Source organism: Anabrus simplex, chromosome 7 (assembly GCF_040414725.1).
Source record: "Anabrus simplex isolate iqAnaSimp1 chromosome 7, ASM4041472v1, whole genome shotgun sequence".
Classification (NCBI taxonomy): Eukaryota; Metazoa; Arthropoda; class Insecta; order Orthoptera; family Tettigoniidae; genus Anabrus; species Anabrus simplex.
Window position 1 is genome coordinate 226,150,060 of NC_090271.1, and position 20,033 is coordinate 226,170,092.

General features: G+C 42.7%; 1 long non-coding RNA gene across 1 annotated transcript in view; it reads left to right on the forward strand.

The window, feature by feature from the left end:
* LOC136877338 (uncharacterized) overlaps positions 1–20,033 on the forward strand; it is a 304,515-nt gene that overhangs the window by 91,815 nt on the left and 192,667 nt on the right. Inside the window, exon 2 of the long non-coding RNA XR_010860752.1 lies at positions 5,814–5,866. This is a non-coding gene — a long non-coding RNA (uncharacterized lncRNA). The remainder of the gene's footprint in view (positions 1–5,813; positions 5,867–20,033) is intronic.

The following is a 20,033-nucleotide window of genomic DNA, read 5'->3' on the forward strand; positions in this document are numbered from 1 at the left end:
AACACTGACTCAAGGTAGACATGTATACAGTTAGTGTAAATACTATTTAGACAACCGCGGCTATAGCGAGGAGTCGACTTAAGATGCATGAAGATGAGGCTATAGATGTTTAAGTATTGCATTTTCTGTCCACTAACATCTGCACTTATTTATATATAGCAATAAAATACAATCATAGCAGTAAAAATGCCTAATAAATCACAAAAGGTATTCGGTGACAAAAGGTATTCGGAGGGGGAGAGGGTTTATGCGGAGATCACGAGTGCGATAACGTGATCATAATACTCCCACCGACCTGCCCGACTTACAGTATCAGACGAACAGGTCAGTGGACGAACGCTTGTGAGTCAACATGGGTCGCAAAGTACGGGAGACAACGGAATCTGAGCGCAAGTTGAATGTACGGCTCCACAATCAATCTTTTATTTATTTATTTAGCGTATGGCCCATACAATCAAATTGAGTTTAGATATAAATTATATACATATTTACCTAACAAGAAAACAATGAACAAGAAAAGGCTCCCTACAACTGAATGTCAAGATCACTGATCCACTGTATTGCTTCTGGGGTTGCCATCAGGAAATCCACTTTGCTGCCTGTGTATGCCCGCGTTTCACACTCTCTGACAATATGATGTATGGTTTGTCGTGCAGCTCCACAGTCACACGCGGGTGTCGGTAACTTGTTCCATTTAAACAGCATGTCTCTGCATCTGCCATGGCCTGTTCTTATTCTGTTTAGAGCAGACCATGTTTTACGTGGTAGTTGGAATCCACTTAGAAGTTTAGCATTCGAGAACATACTGTGCAGGTGCGTCTCCGTTGCTGCTTCCCACCGTCTTTTCCACTCTGTAGTTGGGTTGTAGCTTCTAGCAACCATGTCTGAGGTGTTACGTAAAGTTGGATGGCGTGAACGTAATCTGTTTTGGTTGATAGTTCGTAGATCTTCGTGTACAGGTAGATCGGGGTTCCTTAAGATTTTATTGAATTCCTTGATAAGAGCGGTGGATCTGCATAAATCAGATGGCATTATTCTAGATAGAAGCGGGAGCCAATGAGTTGGTGTAGATCGAATTGTGCCAGTTATTATGCGCATAGTGGAATTCAATTCAGTATCAGTGAGTTTTGTGTGATGACTGTTCATCCATACTGGAGCACAGTACTCAGCACTTGAATATACCAAGCCTAAAGCTGAAGACCGTAAAACGCTTGCCGAAGAACCCCAGGTAGTTCCACAAAGCTTATGAATGATGTTGTTACGTGTTTTCAGTTTCTGTGCAGAGTCCAGCAGATGTTGCTTGTAGGACAGTGTTCGATCCAAGATTACTCCAAGATATTTTGGGTTCCAGTTGTGGTGAAGTATCCTGCCACAGAAACTTACATTCAATTTAGTATTTGCTAAGTGATTGTTTAAATGGAAACAAGACACCTCCGTTTTATTGGTGTTGGGCTTAAGTCTCCAATTCCTGAAGTAAGTTTCCAAAATGGACAAATCCCTTGTTAAAATACACCGAGAATTTGCAACGCTCACTGGAAGGCCAAAATCGACAGTGTATGTGTCATTGAACGTTTTGGGCACAGAAAAATGATGGAAAACAAGCCACGAAGTGGGCACCCTCGCTCCTTCACGGACGCGGATAGCTTCCGACATACGCGAGGAGTGAATGTATACGTGAGTACCGTGCGTTATGTATGTCGCGCAGAAGGCTTTCGTGATTGAGTAACCCGTAGAAAGACATGTGAAGCAAATTGCAAGAACCGACTGCAGTTCGCGAAGGAGCATCGCAATGACTCCCCTGAGGTCTGGGACAAGGTTATTTTCAGTGACGAAAGTAAATTTAACATTTTTGGCTCAGATGGACGCCAAGCGGTATGGCGGAAGACAAATAAGGAACAATCGGCGATTCTAAAAGCTACGGTGAAACACGAAGGAGGATCGGTAATGGTGTCGGGCTGTATGAGCACCTCGGGAGTCGGGAAACTTCATGTCATCGACGGCATCATGGACCATATGAAATACGTAGACGTTTTAAAGGACAATCTGGTGGCTAGTGCAGAACAGTTAGGAATTCGTGACAGTTTTGTATTTCAACACGACAATGATCCGAAGCATACGGCGCTAAACACGCGGCTGTGGGTGTTATAAAACGCGCCCAAACGACTACAGACGCCACCTCAGTCACCAGACTTAAACCCCATCGAGAACCTGTGGAGTTTTCTCGTGAAGGCAATCAGGAAGAGAGACATTTCGGAAAAAATAATCCTCAAAATAAGCACTAGAGGAAGAATGGGATAAAATACCAACGTCGTTAACCAAATCCCTCGTCAGATCAATGCCGAACTGTCTTGAGGCTCTAATAAAGGCCGAGGGCACGCAACAACGTATTAAGTTTGTAGTTTTACTGGAGTGTACGAATACTTCTTGTCTCTGCAAAAAGATACTTTTTCTTTCTTCGTTGTTACTGCTATGTTTGTATTTTGTTTCTATGTAGAAAGAAGTGCAGATGTCAGTGGACAGAAAATACAATTCTTAAACCTCTCTATCCCCGTCTTCACACATCTTAGGGCGCCTCCTCGTGATAGCCGCGATTGCCCTAATACTTTTTAAACTAACTGTAGCTGCAGCGACAAGGTTTAGCCTTCAATACTTTATCCGTCAAAAAGAGTATATTTTGTCACTTTTTCCATTATTAGAACATTTAAAGTTTCTAGTTTGTTGAATAAAGACAAAAATTTGTGAGACAAATAAATAATACAAGTGTTATCTCAGCTACCGTGTGTAAACACTGTGGGTGATAGAATAACATCCGCGGTATTCCCTGCAATTCGTAAATGGCGACTAAAAGGGCCCCCAGATATTCTTAACTTGTGAGTTTGGGATGGTGACGGTGACCTTAGCTGAGCGCTGGTATTGCTTCCACTTACTTGTGCTAGTCTCCTCACTTTCATCTGTCGTATCCGGCCTTCCTTGGTTAACTCTTGTTCTTTTTCGACCCCGATGGTACTAGTTTTTGAGGCCTAGGGATTATTTCATTTTGATGCCCTTCATGGTCCCTTTCTTTCTTTCTTTCTTTCTTACTTTCTTTCTTTCTCTCTTTCCTTCTTTCTTTCTTTTCTTTTTTTTTTCTTTCACCGATAAAATTTTTCGAAGCGCCGGTCCTTTCCATTTTCCTTCTGATTAGTGTTAATAGAGGATGGTAGCCCAGTTTTACTTCGTCTTAAAACAATAATCACCACCATCGCAACTACCGAGTGCATACATTTGTTTCTATGAACATACTGTCATATCAGTACAAAAGCCTGTAATATGCAATAACCAAAACGTACAAGACGAAACAGAGAGTAACGCAAAGCCTGTAATATGCAATAACCAAAACGTACAAGACGAAACAGAGAGTATCGCAAAGCCTGTAATATGCAATAACCAAAACGTACAAGACGAAACAGAGAGTAACGCAAAGCCTGTAATATGCAATAACCAAAACGTACAGGACGAAACAGAGAGTAACGCAAAGCCTGTAATATGCAATAACCAAAACGTACAAGACGAAACAGAGAGTATCGCAAAGGCTGTAATATGCAATAACCAAAACGTACAGGACGAAACAGAGAGTAACGCAAAGCCTGTAATATGCAATAACCAAAACGTACAAGACGAAACAGAGAGTAACGCAAAGCCTGTAATATGCAATAACCAAAACGTACAAGACGAAACAGAGAGTATCGCAAAGCCTGTAATATGCAATAACCAAAACGTACAGGACGAAACAGAGAGTAACGCAAAGCCTGTAATATGCAATAACCAAAACGTACAGGACGAAACAGAGAGTAACGCAAAGCCTGTAATATGCAATAACCAAAACGTACAAGACGAAACAGAGAGTATCGCAAAGCCTGTAATATGCAATAACCAAAACGTACAGGACGAAACAGAGAGTAACGCAAAGCCTGTAATATGCAATAACCAAAACGTACAACGCAAAACACAGAGTAATATAACAACCCTCTGACGAAACACGTACACTTTTGTCACATTGTCTTCAATCTGTTCTGTCTGTGTACTCTACTACAGCACGTAACAAACGCGGAACAGTTCTATTACATATATTCTTCAATGTCGACCACCATGATCAAGGGCATCGTTGGCTTCCGGCACGTTAAATAACTCGTGCGGGACAAAATTCCGACAGCCCGGCGTTTGTCAAAAACTAGCATGTATTATTTTCAGTGCAATACAGGTACAGAACTGACTGGGGTAGCAAACCAAACGAAATGCAATTACTATGTAATGAGACACTGGAGGCCACGGGTGCCTTATACCGATATACTCAGAACGTATCCCTGAACAACCTCCGAATGTTCGTCGGTGGAGTTCGGCTTCACTCTGTATATAGGACAGGTCTACAGGCTTACTGTTAGTAGTATCTAGCATCAGAATGGGAAAATCGGCCGACCTCTCCGCATTTGACAGGAGTCAAATTACGATGGCACGAAGCCTTCGTACGAGCATCTCTGAAACGGCGCGGCTTATGGGCTGCTCTTGTGCCGCTATTGAGAGCACGTATCGAAAGTGGTGCAACTATGGACAAACAAGGACGCGTCGTCCAGCCGTGTGTCGATAGCAGCTCATGGAGGCTGTCGCGCATTGTTCGGAGCGACCGCGGGGTCACAGCTCGAGCAGTCACGAACAGGTAAAACGGTGATGACCAGGCCAATGTTTCCCAGCACACAGTTCATCGAACATAACTGCGTATGGGACTGCGGAGTCGACTACTCAGTCGTACTCCAATGCTGACTGCAAAAGTAAAAGCAAAGCCATCTCCGTGGAGGCCATGAAGGTCCTGGAAGGGGTGCCGTAACCTCGGCACCTGGTGGGGAAGAGAGGTTAGCTCTACGCTCGGTCGTCTTTGTCCCCAGGAATTAACCCGATACTCATTTTTGGTGTAGGCTGAGTAAACCTAAGGGCCATATGCACCTCCGGAAGTGGATATTTAGTTTCAATGCTGTCTGCACTCCACCGAAAGCAGCGCATGAGGTGGACACAAAATCATCACCACTGGACTGTGCAAAAAGGTCACTTGGTTCGAGTAATCCAGATCCTTGGTTCATAACATTGACGGCCGAGCGCGTGTACGCCGATTTCTAACGGAGGTAATAGCACGTGATTGCAGGGCTAGGCGGAGACAGGTTGTTGGAGGTGGTAAGATGATCTGCGCTATGTTTTCATGGGTCACACTGCGATCCATTATTCTGGTACCCCATTCTCTTAACAGCTATCCTGTTTCTGGACGTTATTGGGAACCAAGCCCATCCGTTCATGTCAACAGTGTTCCGTGATGGTGACGGCCACTTCCAGCAGGACAATGCGCCAACCCACACTTCCCGTATTGTGAAGGACTAGCCGCCAAATAGCCCCGATATGAATCCCATTGAACAGGTTTGGTTTAACTTGGAGCGGGTTCGTGCTATGTACATCACCATCGCCCAGCAGTGTACTGCACGCTAACTAGAGGACTTGCATGTAGTACCAGATATTCCAGAATGCCTTCCGCCATCTCATTGAATCGATGCCTCGTCGAGTGGCCATGTTACCGTATGGAAAAAGGTAGTCCTACATCCTGTTACGATCGTAATGGCTCATCGTAGAGACTGGCCTTGCCGTAACACACTGTGCTAACCTGTTCGATACTTAAAGGATATATTAATAAATTGACTCTGAGAAGTATGGCTTTCGTCTTTAAAAATTTCTTCCTTTGCTAGTTTTCTTTTAATCTGAAATGTTAAATGAGACCTTGCTCCTTCTTGTTTCAGATTGACTCTTGGAGATCTCTGGTCAGCATACGGCGTGAGCCATTGGTGACGAGGTAATTATCCCTATCTATTTTGGAAAAATGTTGAAGTGTTAATTTATCTAGTGTGTGTGATGTAACTTATCGTCTAATGTGAAAAAACGGAATGTTTTGTCCGGAAACCTACTCCCCTCCCCCCAACTGAACACTTATTTTGATGTGATTCAGAAGCCTCCACTTTGGGGTCTATCGTGGCCCCTTTTTCTTTTCTTTTTCTGTTTTTTTAATAATACGCTACAAGTTACTTTCTGTCACTTGTTGAATAACACCCAGTGATGCATTTTAAGTGTCTTGCAAGATTGACATGTCTTTAGAGGAGAAAGAATAGGCTGTCAATAGGCTCGCCCCCTTGGGTTTCACAGTTTGAAAGTTTACTCGAGAAAGACTCTATTCTTTCACTTCTTCCTACACAGCACCGCTTTGTGAACTCTTGTTCTCTCCTGATGCCAACAACATTCTGTTTTCCAGGCGTAGAAAGGGTTTCACTTACTCGTCCTTACTGGCCTTTACTTTTATCCGATACCTTCATTATTGAAGGGGAGCTGTGAGATTGCATTTGGGAAATGGTGGGATTCATCGGCAGTGCAGAAGATGGTTTTCTGTGGTTTCCAATTTCCGCACTAGGCTGTACCTCAATTAAGGCAACGGCCACTTCCTTCCCACTTCTAGACCTTTCCTATCCCATCGTCACCGTAAGGCCTATCTGTGTCGGTGCAACGTAAAGCAAATTGAAAAAAAAAACCACGTAGCTCTTCGACACGCACAGATTAACAAAATTAACCCGCTGATACTGTCGTTACGGTATTAGAGAACACATGAACTTCTTCACGATCCTTGTCGTTGCTATTACCACCGCCTTCTCCATAATTTGCCATAGATGTTTTGGCATTTCCAGCTCTGAACCAAGACCTGTACCTGCCGCGGCATGCCGGCACTACAAGACATACGCCATTTCATTTCATTGTTTGGTATCGCTGTATCACTTAGCCATATCATTCAGCGCCGTTTGTCCATCGACATCAAATCTGGTCTACTTCTTGAGAGAGTGTGATTGATAAACATTGTATGATCCCAGTAAAGATGATAATTATTGGTTTCAAGCACAGGTTCAGGTTGGTATTACATTATTATTATTATTATTATTATTATTATTATTATTATTATTATTATTATTATTATTATTGTACCGGGCGAGTTGGCGGTGCGGTTAGGAACGCGTAGTAGTAGTAGTAGTAGTAGTTCGAATGGACCACCTGAGGACCACGATGTTCAAATTTTCCGTTTGACGTTTGCCCACTACTCGCGCATTCTCTGGCTGTGTTTCTCCCTTCTTTCCTTTGTCCAGAGGGCGACTGTTTTCTTCCATGGTGGGTCTGTCCTAAAACCTCTTTTGTTTGATTCTTCTTCTGAGAGGTGCTCGCTTTCTGATGTCGTTTTCTGTACGTCTTTCTTCACTTCTGTTGGCCATGTTGTCCATGTTTTCCTGTTCTTCCAGTATTTGAGAAGCCGGTAGGTCATCCTAGTTGGGTTCATCCTCGTGACATGTCCATCGAAAGTCAGACGCCTCTTTCTGGCTACGTCTGTGATTAATAATAATAATAATAATAATAATAATAATAATAATAATAATAATAATAATAATAATAATAATAATAATAATAATAATAATAATAATAATAATAATAATAACGTTTTGGCAACATATATTGGTCCAGTGGAAAGAGTAACGAAATTAAAATAATTATGTGGGAGGAATGATTCTAGAAAATGGTTTAGACAAATCTGCAGTAGAAGAAAGGGTACACAAAGTGGAAAGAGCATATGGTATCAGAAAGAATTTTTATAACAAAAAGTGTCTATCTAAAAATCTTAAAATACACTACAGTGATGAAATCGGAATGTCTATATGTAAGTGAATGTCTGGTACTAAACTGTAGATCAGGTAAACTTTAGGTAGGCCTAGTAGAAACGCGAATTATGAGAGAAATCTTAGGCCCTGTGAAAAAGACAGAAGTATGGAAATGAAGATCTAATGATGAAATTTACAGGGACATAGAACACAACAGAAACCATAAGAAAAAGGAGATTGCAAGTTTTTGGACATACTGTATTTACAGAATGGATGATTCCAGATTAACAAAAAGGATTTTTAAGTACCTTTGGGACAAAAAAGGCAACAACTAGCTGGATTCAAGAAGGAAAGAAATATTTAGGAGGAAATAATATAAGAGAGGAAGAAATTACGGACAGAGATTTTTAGAAAGAGGGTATGGAAGGATTCCAAGGGAGATTGAACAAGAGGCCTGGTGCGAAGTGGTCCGAGGACAGAAAGAAACAGCGCAGTGAAAGGATGAAGGAATATTGATGGAACGGAAGAGAAAACAACAAAGTATGAAGAACGGAATTGAAATTGGCATGTGGTCCTTAGCAGGCCTCGTCGGAAAAAATAATATAGTTTTTTGCCATTAGACAGAATGCAGTTGCAATAGACAGTCAAATACAATACATGAGTTACAGTTAAAATATACAGGGTGAAGCGGGAATATGAGAGTTGGAGGGTTGGCCATACTGATCCCGCACCGTTGTCATTTTATCAGCTGCTGAAGTTAGCCAGTCAAATCTCTAATCTGCACGAGGCTTACGTCCGGCTTGAGAGCGCCAATATTAAAAAAATGAACTTCTCCAGGGGAGGGACTTGAACAAGGACCTTCCTGCTGATAGGCTCGGCCCACAGCAAGCACGCTACGGTGCCGTTGGCTGAAACCCACGGTGTGTTAGTGTTTGATGCTCATTTCTCGGCATGGTTCGCCCATGAAGTGATCTGATTGGCTGATAAATTGGCAATGGCGCGAGATATCCGCGTAACTTTTTGCTCTTATACTCAGTCCACGTAGTTTACGATCACCCTGTATAAATACATCTAAATGCCTCTAAATTGAGCACTGCATATGGATTGAAAAAGACACAAGAAAATTCTAGATATAATGGGGTCCTATTGTTCAATAAGCTGTCTACCCAATGGAAAGATATGCCGTTAAGAAACTCCAAAATATATCTAAAATATTGGTTGTTACTAAACAGTTTTTATTCACAACCACAATGTGAAGGAGCCTCCGTGGCTCAGGCGGCAGCGCACCGGCCTCACACCGCTGGATTCAGTGGTTCAAATCCCGGTTAATGGGTCGCCTTTACTTGCGAGTAGTGCCACTATATTAGGTACACAATAGGTTTGTGATTCGTAGCAGCACTGCGTGTGGATTGTGGGTTTCCAGTACCCGTGAGTCGTACCCATGTGAGCAACACTACGGGTCTGGGCATAGCCTGTGAGTTGTACCACTGTATGAGCGATGCCGTGGGTCTGCATTTCCAGTGATTGGTACGCACTATGTGAGGAACACCACGGGAATACCGGCACCCGTGATTACTACACCTAGGTGAGAAACCTCATCGGTTTGCGTTGGGTGTGAGAAACACCATAGGTGTGCGTTCCCTGTACGAGGTACAATACTTTTTAGTAGTACCATAATGTTTGTATCACCGTCAGTTTACGCTACCTTTGATTAGTACCGCAACTTGAGAAATACCATGGTTCTCCTTTACTAGCGATAAGTGCCATTATACGGGATCGTTGACATAGATATTGGCCCGTTTAGACAGGCATCATCGATTCAGGATTGGGCTTTGGAAGCAGTCCCTTAGTCAGTAACATTGTTTCTGGGAATGTGAGCATTGCGCGTCTTATCCACTGATTGTTTAAAATTCATATTCATCAGTTCATTCCTCATCATCACGTTTTGACTTCTGGTCAGTGGATGAATTTGTTATTATTTTTAAATTGTAATCGCATTTTGTCTCATTTCGTACCATAGGGTTCGATGACCTAGATGTTAGGCCCCTCTAAACAAGAATAATAATCATCATCAATCCCGGTTACTCCTTGCAAGATTTGTGATGGACAAAGCGGCGGCGGGACAGGTTTTTCTCTGGTTACTCCGGTTTTCCCTGTCATCTTTCATTCCAGCAACACTCTCCACTATCATTTCATTTTATCTGTCAGTTATTAATTTTTGCCCCAGAGGTGTCCGACAGGTTTCGGCAGCCCGCACAATTCCTATCCTCGCCGGTAGATGGGGACTTCATTCATCCCATTCTTGACCCGGTCGAATGACTGGAAACAGGCTGTGGATTTTCATTTTCATCAGAATATGAAGAGAAAGTAGCGCTGTTGTCAAGCGGCGGATATGGGAAATAAAATGAAAGCTTATCATGACTAAAGCCCGGAGTTTTATGCAGTAATAGGTTAGATTGCAAACTAATTTGGTTACTAGGAAGTGTCGGCCACCCGCTCTGCCATAGCGTAGTAAGAGTAACATAAATTACAGGGGTTTCGATGGATCTTATCCCTAATGTCTATGCAATCCCCATAGCACAACGGTTGTGAAGATAGACTATACTTGCAACTCGCTTCAGTAAGTTTGCATTCTAAACTATTACTGCATAAAGATCCGGTCTCTAATCACGACACTTTGGGGGTATTTGTCTATTGAATAGCAGTCTTTGGAGCTGATCAAAACTACCAGTGTTAGCTACCTATTAGGAAGTTGCTAACATTCATATTCGCCGGTTGACAGTAGCGTTGCTTTTTCTTCATATTCTGATAGTGAATAAATACTGTTTAATAACAGCCATTTTTGAGATATGTTTTGAAGTTACTTAAGGACATATCTTTCCATTGGGAAGGCAGCTTATTGCACAATGTATTCCCATTATATTTATAATTTTATTGTGTCTTTATCAATCTAACGTGCGGTAAATCTGAATCATTCCTTCTTCGTGTAACGTATGAGTGAATATTTCTACGAGATGTCAGATCATCGAGTTTTTATTTTAAATTAAGAGTGCAATGAAATATGTATAACCGGGCGAGTTAACCATGCGGTTAGGAGCGCGCAGCTGTGAGCTCGCATCCGGGAGATAATGGGTTCGAACCCCACTGTCGGCAGCCCTGAAGATGGTTTTCCGTGGTTTCCTATATTCACACCAGGCAAATGCTGGGGCTGTACCTGAATTAAGGCCACGGTCGCTCCCTTCCCATTCCCAGGCCTATCCTGTCCCATCGTCGCCATAAGACCTATCTGTGTCGGTGCGACGCAAAGCAACTAGCAAGAAGAAATATGTATAGTGATGGGAGAGTCATACTAGCAAGTTATTGAAACATAGGCCTGCACGGCCTTTCCTTTTATACATCTTATTGCCTGTTTTTCTACTTAAACACATCTTGTGTGTCTGTCGAATTTCCACATAATATGGTACCGTACGACACATTTGAATAGAAGAAAGCATTGTATGCACACAACATCTGATTACTATTAACTGATTCCTAAGGCCTTCGAAGTAAAAATAGCCCTCTAAACAGTCTTTTTTTTACGTAGCTTTTGTGAGTATACTAGGTTAGAATCCAAATGTATTCCCAATAACTTGACAGAACTATGTTCACCGAGCTCGATAGCTGCATTCGCTCAAGTGCGGCCAGTATCCAGTATTCGGGAGATAGTAGGTTCGAACCCCACTGTCGGCAGCCCTGAAAATGGTTTTCCGTGGTTTCCCCATTTTCACACCAGGCAAATGCTGGGGCTGTACCTTAATTAAGGCCACGGCCGCTTCCTTCCAACTCCTAGCCCTTTCCCGTCCCATCGTCGCCACAAGACCTATCTGTGTCGGTGCGACGTAAAGCAACTAGCAAAAAGAAAAAAAACTTTCATTCTCATTTAAAGTTAATTTAATTAAGTGAAAAGAAATAACTTCTGTCTTGTTCATCATCATCATCATCTGTTTACCCTCCAGGTTCGGTTTTTCCCTCGGACTTAGCGAGGGATCCCACCTCTACCGCCTCAAGGGCAGTGTCCTGGAGCTTCAGACTCTTGGTCGGGGGATACAACTGGAGAGTATGACCAGTACCTCGCCCAGGCGGCCTCACCTGCTATGCTGAACAGGGGCCTTGTGGAGGGATGGGAAGATTGGAAGGGATAGGCAAGGAAGAGGGAAGGAAGCGGCCGTGGCCTTAAGTTAGGTACCATCCCGGCATTCGCCTGGAGGAGAAGTGGGAAACCACGGAAAACCACTTCCAGGATGGCTGAGGTGGGAATCGAACCCACCTCTACTCAGTTGACCTCCCGAGGCTCAGTGGACCCCGTTCCAGCCCTCGTACCACTTTTCAAATTTCGTGGCAAAGCCGGGAATCGAACCCGGGCCTCCGGGGGTGGCAGCTAATCACGCTAACCACTACACCACAGAGGCGTTCTGTCTTGTTACTATTCAAAAATAGTTTATCAACCTGCAACCACTTGGATGATTTCTGTAGCATCTCTAACCCTTTATTTTCCACATTTGTTAACTCCTTACCACTTGTTATGACAGCGATATCATCTGCATAGAGTGCTGACCTGCAGGGTAAATTACTTTCGTTATCATTTATATACACGAGGAAGAGAAAATGCCCTATGACGGAACCCTGAACTACGCCTGTTTCTACTTTGATTGCTATAGATTTTTGGTTTTCAACTTGTACTATTTCAACGATGTACACGTGTGCAGAGAAAAAGGAACAACGAAAATTGTTCTGGTAGACTGCATAGCTATATATAGCTGGGAAGCGTGAAGAGTTTTAAGAAAATTACTGGATAGGAAGTGCATTCTCAGGTACGTGTTATCAGAAGTAGGTCATCGATATTCACTCAACGTATCAACGTTTGCATTATCTATATTCTACGTCAGCAACCACCTTATTTAAATAGTAAATGTGTTCTTCTCTGTACGAATTAATTACACACAAATATGTTACGCATAAAATAGAAATACATGTTGTTAAAGTTATAAAATCAATTTTATTGTCACAGTGTAAAACATGTAAAAGCAACATCAGATTTATTGAGAATACTACATTTGGTTTCAGTCTTCTGAGATCTGGGTGACACCTCATAGTTTAGTACAGCAGTAGATTGGGCTACTTTTTTAAATAACAACATATTTCGTTTGATTTTAAATTAAATGGATTATTATTATTATGATGATGTGAATTTTTTTTTTTTTTTTTTTTTTTTTTTTACGAGGGAGTGTGGAAAATCTTTCATGAGACACTTGTGAAGGGTCCGCACTCCACAAGCGTGTGGGATTCTTACCCACTAAAAACCACACACCCTTTCCCACGTTGTGCACCTCCGCCCCGGAATCGCTCTCGCATTACTTCAGGGCGGCATCGTGCTTTTGCCCACTCAGGCTTCTTCTTTCTTCGTTTCTTCTTTATTGATGTTCATGAGCATCCAAATCACTGTCTTTCTCTCGTAGAATACTTTTTGCTTACGCAGCTATCTGATCTCAACATTCCTGGTTTCGTAACATCACTATGACAATAGATTCTGGTGTCAGTTCTCCTTGCTCAACTTCTAAATCTTCGTGTAGATCAATACTCACATACAAGTACATCGTCAGCATCATTACAATAAACACACAACGGATTGCTCGCTTGCCTGTTCTATGTAGAAATTTTCTAAAGTATCCATGGCCTTTCAAAAGCTGCGTAAGGTAATAATTAACTCCAACGTGGTATCAGCCGCTTAATCTATTCTCCTCGTGGATCTTCCTGACATCTTTGATGCCATCGTTCCATTCGTTTGCCATAAGCCACCTTCTGTAATTCTTAAAGCTGATCTTAGCTGTACTGCAGCTGTACTGCAGCTATCCTTCGCCGGTATTTTTCATGATGATGATGGTGATGATGATGATAATAGGGGCCTAACATCTAGGTCATCAGCCCCGGATAAATTCACCCTTCTACATTGCTCGCCCCTGGAGCTCTGTACCGATTGCATAAGTAGTACCTCAATTATTTATTCTGGGCTGTGTGAGTCCTGGCAGAGCAGGCACCACCTTAGGCGAGAAGAACCCTGTACAGGGCTCGTAATTGAACTCAGTACCACCCATACAACAGCCAGACACTCTAACCCTCCCTTACCCAATAATATTCTAATGTATGAAATTTGTTACATAATGACGTTCGTACATTACTTCCGGTAAAACCCAGTACCCACGCACCCACCCACAAACACACACACAAACCCACCTACCCACACAAACCTACCCACCCACCCACACAAACCTACCCACACACCCACACACACCCACAAACACCCACACCCACACCCACAAACACCCACACACATACAGACACACATCTTAGGCTAATTCACATCATCTGGTGACTCCAAAATCTTCTGATGATCATCTGGTGACTCCAAAATCTTCTGATGGTCAGCTGGTGACTCCAAAATCTTCTGATGGTCAGCTGGCGACTCCAAAATCTTCTGATGGTCAGCTGGCGACTCCAAAATCTTCTGATGGTCAGCTGGCGACTCCAAAATCTTCTGATAGCCGGCTGACGACTCCAAAATCTTCTGATGGTCAGGTGGAGACTTCAGAATCATCTGATGTCCATCGACAGTCAACTTCACGTCCACCTTGGTAACAACTTGGGAGGATGTTGGTTGCATACAACAGTTCTGCTATCGAAAGAGTTCACTTACAGAAATAAAACTACCTCGCTGACCTGGTTCTTCTTGTAACAGCAGTGTAACTTCCGACATGGAGAAGGCCCCTAAGCCCTCACAACAGGTATAGTTTTAGTTTCCACGGAAACAGTTCTTATTCTTTGAATAGTATTGTTGTTGATGTCTTGTTTGTTATTCGACTACGAAGATTCTGAACTGAAGATTTGTATGACATTGTTGACATGTGTTGTTGAAGATCGTACTCCTTATGTAATCAAGGTGCGGACCGTACAGTGAACAGCACCGCACGGCAATAATGAGCTTATTATTTACTTCGGGCGTTAGATATTCCCAGAGAAGAAAGTCTTTTAGAGGTTCCTTCATGTTCTGTGTCAGACATTTCTTTTATTTTTGAACAAATATATGCCACTATGCAGTAAATACTATAAATAAATACAGAATATAGTGGATTTTCGTTGAAACTGAATGTAAATATATTCGGCATTTATTTGCATTAAGTATCACTTTTCTTATGTTACTATTTCTCATAAAATATTTGTCATATAATCATACATTATTAAGTCCCACGAAGGGCTAAGCAAATTTAATTAGTTCAGAATCTTCATAGTCGAAAATAAACAAGTTATCAATAGCAGTGTTATTCAAATAATCAGAACTGTATCCGTGGAAACTAAAACTATTTCCTCCCCAGTGCATAAACATTTGTAATTAAGCTACCCTGTATTTATATGTTTTAGTTGATACGGTGTTTCTACTTTCAAGTAAAGAGCAGCCATGTGACAGTTCGGTTCAAGAAAATCTCACATATATTGCTTACATTGACTGCTGGTTGCATGCTGAGATGTCAAACGTTTTTACCCAGTTATACGCCCTTTACTCACTACTTACTTACTTAAAACCGTTGTCGGTTTTTGGCCTCGCCAATTAGCCTCCTGCACCTTTTTCGATCCGTGCATTCTTCTTCGGTTAGTCCCATTCTCCTCACATCCTCTCTGACCCCATCTGTCCATCTGAGTGGTGGTCTTCTCTTTGGTATTTTGCCTCTGATGTTTTCTTCCACCGCCTGCGTGGTTCCCTGACCTTCTCGATGCATTACGTGTCCATACCACTTCATCCTCCTCTCTTTAATCACTGCCACAATGTCTAGCAATTTGTACAATTCCTGAAGTTAGGTTTTTTCTTTTCCTCCATTCTCCTTTATCCTTCACTGGCCCAAAAATCTGTCTCAGCACAGCATTCTCAAATGTCATGAATTTTCTTTCTGTCTTTTGGGTCAGAGTCCAGGTCTCTGCTCCGTACAGGACCACGGGTTGTATTACAGTCCGGTAGATCCTTATCTTCGTGTGTCTCGATAGAAACCTGGACTTGAGCACCTTTCCGACTGCAAACCTTGACTTGTTTCCTGCTTTGCTTTTATTCTTTCAAAGACTTCTCCATCCACATCTGAGGATTTGTTATTGTTTTCTGTGCTCACTACAAGGTATTTGGTCTTTTCCATATTCATATTTAAGCCCACGCTAATTGCTTTTCTCTGTTAAAACTCTTGTGATTTTAACCAGATCTTGCTCATTCTGTGCTATCAAGACTACATCATCCGCGTATGCCAGGGTGTTGCTTCTTCTACCCAGTTGAATTCCTGTCTCTAGGTTTGTTACTTTCTTCAGTACTCTTTCTAGTACCAAATTAAACAGAAGGGGGAGAGGCAGTCTCCCTGTCGCACTCCAGTCCTCACTTCGAACTTCTCCGACCTCTTTCCATTCACTTGCACTGAGCATGTTGCTTCTTGTATACATGCTTGTGTTAGTTTTTTTTTTTTAGTTTCCTGGGAACTTGTGACCTTTCCAGTTCCTGCCATATTGCGTGCTGTTCACACTACCATATTTTTTGGGAAATCCGGAAGGAGACAGTGTACATCTCTGCGAAATTTGTAATTAATTGAACCTGTTGTGTGTACTTTTTAAAACTTAACCTGATGCTTGGTTCTTATACCGTACTGGACAAATAATGACCTATAAGGGGCGATCAAAATGTTTCTGTTCGACGGCCGTACAGTCCTGAATCTGAATTCTAATCATGAAAAATCGCGTGAGCATGTAGACACTCATCCCACCGACCCACCAGGTTGAAGATCCCTGTTGTAAACAAGATAAGGTTTACAAGAACACAACTTATTTATTTGCTTCACACAGAATTCTACAGTATGTACAAGAATAAAACATAAAATTGTCTTGAAGCAAAGTAGATGATTAATCTTGAGAGAGTTTCTGTTTCTGTACACTATGTACACTCTGAATGTATTTACACTCACTGCTATCTTGAAAAGATAGTTCTTGGGAAAGATATAGTTCGTGATAGTTGAAAACTATCATTTGCACTTGCATAGATTAGCTAAGAGAGTTCCTTCTAACGTGAAGTGTCAGAATTCATAAGCTTGTACTAAATGAAAGCTATGTTCACAATTAGAGAATCTAATGTGTGTGTCGGAGCTTGAGTGAGCTTGGGGATGTGTGGCATACAACATCGGGGCTCGACATGGATGAAGGAACGGGAAAGTGGAGTAGTGACCTGCGGTGAAACCTCATACTACCAGAATTCCGTCCACCTGGTCGAGACACATTTTTAAGAGGAGTAGCCTCCGTGTTCGACGTTTAGTGTATTCTGGAGCAGGACACTGGGGAGAATCCTCATGAGTGACAGACAGGGAGCTCCTTATATACTGCACACGACGTAACAGACACGCGCACTGAAGACTGCGCGTCGAGTCTCGAATGATCCACGCTTACGTGCGTGCAGCTGGCTGGCGCTGAGCGAAGAGAGCGGAGGACATACAACAATCCCCTTGTGGTAAAACACGGTGTCCTCCTGCGTGAATAAGTCCGTAACCGTCTGCCGCATATTCTTTTCCGTCAGTAAACGTCGACTCATCAAGGTCTGTTTTAGGGAACCGAATGCGTGATAATCGCATGGGTAGAGATCAGGACTACAGGTCGGGTGCTCGAGTGTCTCCCACTTGAGTTGGCGTAATGGATGAGGCTGGCCTCCCAGATCGACCTGCGTCTTGTGTCGAAACACGACCCGCACGGAAGTTGGTGCACCATTCCACAGCGGTGATTTTCGACAAACATGCTACCCCATACACAATCTTCATTCTCGGATGGATGTCCACCGATGTTTATCCTTTGGCAGCCAAGAACAGATTAGCTGCACGTTGGTCCTGTTTGGACGTCGCCATATTTCACTTGGCCGCATTTAACGCATTCACCTCAGCACGACACGACTGCCACATGAATCCCCTTGCGTACATGCCCGTGCTTGTATACCCACATCGGAGTCGCTCTACGTTACATGTCCGCTGCAGCAACGCCCTCAAACGGAAACTTTTTGATTTCGCCTTATATATTGGATTAATTTTAATGTGTGTATGCTCGCACCCCCATGGCACTGCAGCCCTTGAAGGGCCTTGGCCTACCAAGCGACCGCTGCTCAGCCCGTAGGCCTGCAGATTACGAGATGTCATGTGGTCTGCACGACGTATCCTCTCGGCCGTTATTCTTGACTTTCTAGACCGGGGCCGCTATCTCACCGTCAGATAGCTCTTCAATTCTAATCACGTAGGCTGAATAGACCTCGAACCAGCCCTCAGGTCCAGGTAGAAATCCCTGACCTGGCCGGAAATCGAACCCGGGGCCTCCGAGTAAGAGACAGGCACGCTACCCCTACACCATGGGGCCGGCGTGTGTATGCTAGTTTATAAAATATTGTTTCACTTCGTTTTTTACCATTACGTGGTGATTATAGGGGCCGAAGACTTAGATGCTAGGTCCCTTTAAGCAATAATAATAATAATAATCCCGTGTGGGGATTTACCGGTTACCTCCATCGGGCGCGTCCCATTGGAATTGGGGAAGCTCGCTGGCTCTACCGCCAGCAGAGTCAGAGGGTAGTAGGGAAATAAAATACCACCGTGAAAAAAAACTGGTCCCTTGCCAGGGTTACGGCGAAGACTGGTAAATGACCAGAAGCCAGAAAACATCTTGAGGCAACCTCTAGGGCTAACAACCCTAGTTGTAAAAGGATGGGTACCCGTCCAAAGCAAAGTCAAGTCAAAAAGCTGCTGACCACACGACACCTCGTAATCTACAGGCCTTCGGGGTGAACAGTGGTCGCTTGGTAGGCCATGCCCTGCGGGGCTGTTGAGCGATGGGGTTTTGTCAATATTTGAGTTTCATTTATTGAAAGACATATTCATGATCACCAGCTCTTCACAACGGGAAAGGTTTCTCTTTTGCAACACTTTATGTACGGTACTAGAATTGGGCCGCTTCCATTTATAATAATAAGAAGAAGAAGGAGAAGAAGAACAAGAAAAAATAATTGTTCCGGGGTTTCCGTGGCTCACACAGGGATGAGAAGCGCTTAGCATGAATGAGTGGATGAGGAATTAACTTGAGCATAACTTAACACAACAAATTTTGACATTTTATTTCTTTCCCTTTTTTCTAATTTAAAATTGATAAATAGAAAATCTGAACGAATAATGACAATATTAATGAGCTTGTCAGCGCTAGCAATAACAATGATTTAAAGTCCGCAAATCAGGTACAAATTTTACAATAGTTAAAGGCTTGGTTGATTTATGGAGAAAAGAGAGTTATTGCTCTTGATAGGTACACTTGTAGAAGTCTGCGCTTCAAGTAAAGGGTCTATCATAGTCCAACCTAGCAGAGGCATCAATTTCTAATTGCACACTTCCAATCTATCTATTAATCAATCAATCAATCAATCAATCAATCAATCAATGCTGACATGCATTTAGGGCAGTCGCCCAGCTCGCAGATTTCCTATCTGTTGTTTTTCTAGCCTTTTCTTAAATTATTGCAAAGAAATTGGAAATTTATTGAACATCTCCCTTGGTAAGTTATTCCAATCCCTAACTCCCCTTCCTATAAACGAATATTTGCCCCAATTTGTCGTCTTGAATTCCAACTTTATCTTCATATTACGATCTTTCCTACTTTTAAAGACACCACACAAACTTATTCGTCTACTGATGTCCTCCCACGCCATCTCTCCACTGACAGCTCGGAACATACCACTTAGTCGAGCAGCTCGTCTCCTTTCTCCCAAGTCTTCCCAGCCCAAACTTTGCAACATTTTTCTAACGCTACTCTTTTGTCGGAAATCACCCAGAACAAATCGGGCTGCTTTTCTTTGGATTTTTCCAGTTCCTGAATCAAGTAATCGTGGTGAGGGTCCCATACACTGGAAACATACTCTAGTTGGGGTCTCACCCGAGACAAATATGCTCTCTCCTTTACATCCTTACTACAACCCCTAAATACCCCCATAACCATGTGCAGAGATCTGTACCCTTTATTTACAATCATATTTATGTGTTTACCCCAATTAAGATCTTTCCTTACATTAATACCTAGGTATTTACAATGATCCCCAAAGGGAACTTTCACCCCATCAACGCAGTAATTAAAACTGAGAGGACTTTTCCTATTTGTGAAACTCACAACCTGACTTTTATCCCCGTTTATCATCATACCATTGCCTACTGTCCATCTCACAACATTATCGAGGTCATTTTGCAGTTGCTCACAATCTTGTAA